This window comes from Grammomys surdaster, unplaced genomic scaffold (assembly GCF_004785775.1).
Source record: "Grammomys surdaster isolate TR1022 unplaced genomic scaffold, NIH_TR_1.0 338, whole genome shotgun sequence".
Taxonomy (NCBI): Eukaryota; Metazoa; Chordata; class Mammalia; order Rodentia; family Muridae; genus Grammomys; species Grammomys surdaster.
In genome coordinates, this window is record NW_021604757.1 from 1169909 (window position 1) to 1176843 (window position 6935).

General features: G+C 52.4%; 1 protein-coding gene across 1 annotated transcript in view; it reads left to right on the plus strand.

The window, feature by feature from the left end:
• Positions 1 to 1062: 1062 nt before the first annotated feature.
• Positions 1063 to 6935, plus strand: part of Tspan18 (tetraspanin 18) — a 128418-nt gene continuing 122545 nt past the window's right edge. Inside the window, exon 1 of the mRNA XM_028778482.1 lies at positions 1063 to 1170. The gene's annotated coding sequence lies outside the window, so the exon portion shown is untranslated. The remainder of the gene's footprint in view (positions 1171 to 6935) is intronic.

A 6935-nucleotide genomic window follows, 5' to 3' on the forward strand; every position in this document is an offset into this window, starting at 1 on the left:
CTGAGACCTTAGACATTTTACTTCTTGGACTGTGGGCTTGAAAAGACCAAGTCTGTTTTTCTGTTTACCCTTCAAAACTCTGTCTAACATGCGGACCTCACCAGCTTCCACACTGAAGTCAGAATGTCTGTCTTGGATGAGATCAGTGGGCTAAGCGCTCTCCTGTAGAATGTAGTTTGGTGTGTGTGTGTGTGTGTGTGTGTGTGTGTGTGTGTGTGTGTGTAGCCTCACAGGACTTTTCAAAGCTGAGACACAGATAATTGCTGCCAACGAGGGAACAGGAGTGCAATTTGAGCCCTCTCATGAGTTTCTCTTAGGTAGTGGCTCTTGTGAATTTTGTATGGGCCCTGTATGGCATAGGTTAACTGTCTCAGTGAACCCCAGTGCCAGGGTGGGGGAAGAGGATGAGGTGAGAGCCTCAGGTCTGATCCTTAGCAGTGCTATAATTTACAGCTGATGGGGTTGGGAGGTTCGCCAGGCTAGAAGCAGTCACCAACAATGACCCTAAATAGAGCTTGCTGCACAGGCTCCTACCCAGTACTCCCCTGGCAGCAAGTGGGAAACCAAGGGGCGACATCGCAATGGAGAATCCCACATCCCAGCCCTGCAGTCCCACACAGGGTGTGATGACAGCGAGAGAGCTTCCAGGGAACAAATGTCCCAGTCCAGCGTGCCACTTTCGTCCTCCTCCAGCAATCTCCTAAATTCAGACGCTGAGGCTAGGAGTGCAGAGGACATCGGGAGAGCACAGTCCCAGAAATCACGCCCTAGGACCGGGTGAGAGAGCGGCCGTGGACCATGAGGGCCAGACGCGCCAGCACCGCTGGCGGCAGTAGTGGCGACAGGAGACCGAGGGGCGGAGGCTGGGGCGGAGGGAGCGGGAGGGCGGGCCGGAGGGTGGCGGGAGGTGTGGCCGGCGGCGGTGGCGGGTGAGCCTCTGCAGCTGCCGCCGGCGTCTCAGGGGCTGCAGGCTGCGGGCGGACGCAAAGCTGTGCGATTCCGAAGCCCTGCCACGCCACGCCACCCGGCCCTGGCCCCCAGCGGGCGTCGCCACTCCTCGTCGCCTCGACGCCTTGCCCAGCGCCGCGGCGCAGGACTACCGGTGCTCCGCAAGTTGCGAGCGCACTCTGCGCCTAGGGAAACTTTACCCCGCGGCCGAGTCTCTGCCAGGTAGGATTCAATCACTAAGCCCCTCTGTGCGTACTGGCCCTGGGACACCGCGCGCTTCAGGGGAGATCCCGGACCAATGCGGGTCCCAGGACGCTCGGAGAAGCGGCCCCCAAGTTCTGCTGCGACTCCCCTGCGGGCGGGGACAGCGCTGCACTGAGTGACCCCCGAGCATGCTCGAGTCGCGGTCTTCGCCCTGGTCAGGTGCAGCCATTCTGCGGCCGGCGATCTCGGGGGCTCAGGCGACAGTAAGGCGGCAGGTGGGACTCCCAGGGCTGATGTGTTGGTCGGGGCTGTACCGAGAGTGAAGAGGTGAGCCCAGGTGACCCTGGGCAGGGGTAGGTGACGACGGGGGACTCAGAGCCAAGCTTGGGTGCGGCGGATCGCCGATCGGGCTGGGACACAGAGCGCTCGTCGCTTTCATGGGACCCTGGTAGCGGGCCAGGATACGCTCCTAGATTTGCTCTCGCACCCAGGTTATCATTCCCTGCTCTGGAAGGTGTCCAGCTCCGTGGATGTGGAGACCCAAGAAGCTCACGGGCGGGTCCGGAGCTCCTTGCGGCCGGATGTGGGGTGTGGTGGCCGCGGGTTCCCAGCGTGGCTGGCCGAGGTGGGCGCGCGCGGGCTCCGTGTCCTGCTTGCGCTAGGGGAGTTGTCCCGCCAGGGGGCGCCCTTCTCCGGCCCGAACGGCTTTCCAGACCAACCTAGGAGCTTCTCAGACCGAGAGCTACAAGGAGTGTGGGGTCTGTCTGGAGGAGCTCCCCACTTTGTCCCAGAGAATAGGGCGGAAGGTCCCACTATGAGACTGGTGTGCAACGATCAGACAGATCGTAAGTTGGGCTGCTGGCAAGGATGAGTGAACAATTTACACACAGAACAACAAAAGAAACTTTACGTGAACAGCAAGCCAGCATGGAAACAATGGGATAGAACATTAGTTGGGATTTACTTGAAGTTACTGAAACCCAGCCATTTTGTAAAAGTAGCATCTTTTGTCCTGGTCCCAGCCAGATCTCTGGGCGTCGTGGGCAGGGTTTGTCTTCTTCCTGGGCATAGGTACATTAGGGGCATAGGAATTTCTATGGTTTCATCAAAAGGGTTATACTCTCCAGCCATCATCGATAGCTCTCCATGTCCTGGGCCTGAGGTCCCACATGCATCTATCTGATCACGTTTCACATGCTGGTGAAAACTCACCTTCCTTCCTGTGCTCTTAGACTGCTGTATTGTGCTGGTGGAAAGAGACATGCTGACTGCCATAGTCTGTGGAAAGCGTCATCTTTGTTGTGTGTAGGGCTGTTCATGTGGAGGGGACTCTGTAGGGACTGGTGTTTCCTCTTCTGTCTAAACTCCCCTCTGTTCCCCCAAGAGAGTACACATGAGCTCACCAGAGACTGTGGCTTCACACTGACTGAAAGTTTTTATGTGTCCTTGCTAGAAATTTGTGCTCACCATATAAGCTACCCCACACATCCCAATACACACACACACACACACAAACACACACACACAAACACACACACACTAAAGTGTTGGGAATGGGTTCCAAAGATACACATGGGGTTCTGCCTTTAGACTGGGTAGAAGCCACATGTGTTTATTGGATACAGCTAGTGCCCTGGTCCAGGACAAAGTTTCCATCAGACGGATCATCCTATCTATCAGGCTGGCTTCTGTTTGAAATGGCAGAGCCAACACAGAGAGGCAAAGGAAAGAGGGGAGGAGCCCTTGTCTCTGGGTTTGTTTTTAAGACATTCGAGAAAACAAAAGAAGTGTGTTGTTTGTTTTGGTTTTAATGATTTTGTGTGTGTGTGTGTGTGTGTGTGTGTGTGTGTGTGTGTGAAGTCTAGTAGGACAGCCCCTCCCACCCCTAGAACTTGGGTATTAGCATGTCCCCAACCCTAAGACCTGCATATTCTTTTCTTTCTGTCTCTTCTCTTTACTCATTATCCACCCCAACCCCCACACTGAAGAGGACACAGAGGCTCTTCACCTTCCAGAGTTGCTCATGCCTCTGGTCCTGTCTCTTGAACTCCAAGTAGCTTCCCCAGTCTCTGACTTATCTGTAATTCAAGCCCAGGCTCATTTCTTTGTCTCCTCTGTCCCCGAGTCCAAAATGCCAGCCAATCATTGAATCTCCAGGGAGCTTTGAGGAAACAGACCTCTGGACTTGCACCTATGACAGACTGATCTGAATCTAGAAGACCCCTCCCCCAAACTTTTAGTAACATGCCAGCCTGGGAATAGTTTTCTACCATCTAAATGACATTTCAGTGCTTTGGGCTTGGGGCTGGCTGGGTTTGGAGTCAAGGTATTAGGGGCATTTGTGGGAAGGGGCTGGTAGAGGGGAAAGGACAGATTTGAAACCTAGCCAGTTAGCTTCTCATCGAGGCCTTGGGTGAGTCCCTTCTCCAGTGGCTCTGCTTCCCTCTCTGTAAACAGCTCTGGGGATGGGGACCTTGTGACTTAAACCTAGGGAAGACTTCTGGGGTTCTGGACAGCCAGGCTGGATGCTGCCTCTGGTCTAGCTGAACCAGATGCTGCTGCTTCTCCAGGGTGCTTGACCTCCTCTCGCTTAGTCTCTGGTACTAGAACCCAGTGGATTCACACCCAGTGGTAGTCGTTCAGCTTGTGTGGATCAGTCCAGAAATTTGGGGTAAAGAGAAGAAAATGTTGTGACCCATCCCTGCTAGGAGTGTTACAGCAGCTGGTGCAGGTGTCTTTGTCTGGATGCCTATCTAGCCCCCATTCCCTGGGAAGAGCCAGGGCTTGTGGCTGGACCACACATTTTAGCAACGCCTCCCTGTTGAGAGAGGTCTTCTTCTGGCCCATGTCATCAGCCACTGCAAAAGGGAATCAGGACCTTTTGTCTGAACTCAGCTGGGACTCCATAGAGAGCGTGCAGAACCCAGCACTTGGTCCTAGGGAACAGATGATGGCAACTGATCCACATCCCTGCAACCTGATGTCCTCAGGCAAGCATGCCAGCTTCGGTTCCTCCTGCCACCAGGACTGGTACCTTAGACTAGTGTCGGTGCTCTAGGTGACAGAGTGGGGCAGATCACAAGGGTTTTTTTGTTTTTGTTTTTTTATTTTTTGTTTTGTTTTTGTTTTTTACAAAGAGAGATGGAATGACATGGTGAACCCTGAGTCTGCAGCTGACACAGGCTCTCAGTAGATCCCTGACTTCTGGGTTGAACATAAGCAGAAACAGGCTCATGAGTGCTGTGACTAGACACAATTGAGTAGACAACCCAGAGAACCAGGAATTAGAAGGCTTGATCTGCCATAGATAAGGCTGTGTGACCTCAACTAAGTCTCTGTCCTTTCTGAGCCTCGGGCTCTCTGTTTATGATACTCTAATCATGGTGATTAGAGTATCTGGGTTTAAGTTCTCTCTATCTGCTTGTCAATTATGTGACCTTAGGTCACCCACCTTCTGGTGTCTTCCATGTTCAGAATTAGCAGTCTCTCCCTTCAGCCTGCAGTGGTCCCTCAATGAGATGATCCTTGTAAAATACTCAGCACAGCAAACAGTTATCTTCCCATTGTTGGTGGTTAGGGGTGGTATATTGTCAATAAGTTGGTCTTCTGGTTGTTTTCTTCCTTTCCTACCTCAGTGGGCAGCCCTGTCCCTGTTGCAGGAGAACAAGTGTTATGTCTAGTCGTCTAGTCCCTCCACCGTTATCTGCCAGTCCTTCCTTTCCTCTCTGCTCTGCTTCCCACCCTAACTGAGTACCAAGCCCGCCTGTGCTGATGAGAAGCTGGCCCGATAAACAGCTTCCAAAATCACCTCAGCCATGGGCTCTTCTAAAGCACTTTGGACTTTCAGATAAATGCTCTTGGGATCTGTGGGCTGCATTTCCCCAGCTGATCCTGATCCCTCTTTGGATGTGGGCGGGCCAGGTCTGAGATCTCCGAAGTGAGACTATGTTCACTGTCTGGGCTGGGGCAGCTTTCCTCAAACTGCTTGGGAGGGGACAGTTCAGACTGCACCTGCCTCTTCCCCAGGAAAGCTGTTGTTCTAGTCCATCGTGACCATGATGTGTGCATGGTATAAACACTTGAGACTGTTCCTGTGAGTCAGGGCTGGACTACACGCTGTCCTCATCTCCTGTCTCTGGGGGGTTTAGTTATTGTTCCCATTTTATAGGTAGGAGAATAAGGCTCTAAGATAGTGGAGTCGACAGTGGGGCTTGGGTTTGAGGTTAGCTCATCTTGGCTTTTCATCCTGTGTGCTCAGCCATTGTGTTGTGGTTCTTCTTCTGAACCCCAGAACCCCAATAACACTGTTTGAAATTGGGCCACCCTCTCAATACACACACACACACACACACAAATAGACACACACACAAATAGACACACACACAGACACACATGCACACACACATGCAAACAAACACACTCGAGTGCACACAAACACTCATGCGCACACACGTGAACACACACTTGCACACTCGAGTGCGTGCACACACACACAAACACGAACACACACAGACACACATGCGCACACACATGAAAACACTCACATACACACACTCACGTGCACACATATTTGCACACATACACACACACACACACACACACACTTGAGCATTCTTTCTCAGGGCACCTTCCTGAGAATCCTTTTAGTTGCATATATCACTCAGCCATCTCTGGGGACAGGTGTGTTAAGAAGTTTGGAGACATAGTTGCTCACAGGAGGGGATCAATCTTAGGAAGCCACAACAGGCTGTAACAGGAAGAGGTGTGTGGCTGCTCTGGATCTGCAATTAATATGCTGTGGTGTGGCCTCCGATTCTTTATCTGTGAAAATCAGAATGACGGCCTCTGTGTTCTGTTAGGCCGAGTGACAGTAAACCTCCATGCCTGAGGACTTTAGATCCCCTGCTTGCTCATCTGCTTAGCTTGGCCTCCGTCTCTGCTTTTTGTGGTGCTTCGGATGGTGACCCTGGTGTGTCTATGGCTGCTCTTCTAAACCATGTAGATGACACTGAAGTCACTACAAGAGGAGATGATGCTTCAGCAGGAGGTAGTACAAATCAGTCAGCTCTGGTACGTTGGCCAGATCTGTTACCTGGTCCTAACTAGCCACAAGGGCAGCTGGGACCACGAGAAACTCCAGCTCATTGTTGGCATTTGTCGCAGAGTGCTGAGAGGACTCCTTTGGGATGACTGGGTCACCAGCCCTTCAAACATTAGGCTTATCCCTAACTGACCCCGGTGGGGTCTGCACACGGGGACATTACTTTAGGTGATCGTACTGGGAATGTGACACACTGCAGGTAGTAGAGCCAGAGGGGCCGACAAGTGACACACGGCAAACACACTCAGCTGTTTCTTGACTTCCCACCCAGTACTCTGTGGCCTCCTTTGGCTTGCTGAAACTTATTGCACTGATAACTTTCCAGAACTTTCTCCAAGTTGTTCCAGTAATCACTTCTGGCCCTATCTCCTTCCATTCCCTCATAAGGTGACTCTTCTGTGTTCATCTCTGTGGGATTCAGAGAGCCAAGGGTGCTGGATTAAGCTGGAAGTCGGGAGAGAAGGGTGAGGGTGTGGAAGGAGAGTCTGGTTTGTGATATACAGTGTGAACTAGAGTGTGAAGCCGTGTACCCCAGCAGAACAGCTAGATACTGTCCAACACAGGGACAGATTCTGGCTATTGGTGAAAGGTTCCGATTTCTGCCCACCCTGAGCCCGCTATGAGCTCAGGGCTGAGTCAGTCTCTCTCTCTCTCTCTCTCTCTCTCTCTCTCTCTCTCTCTC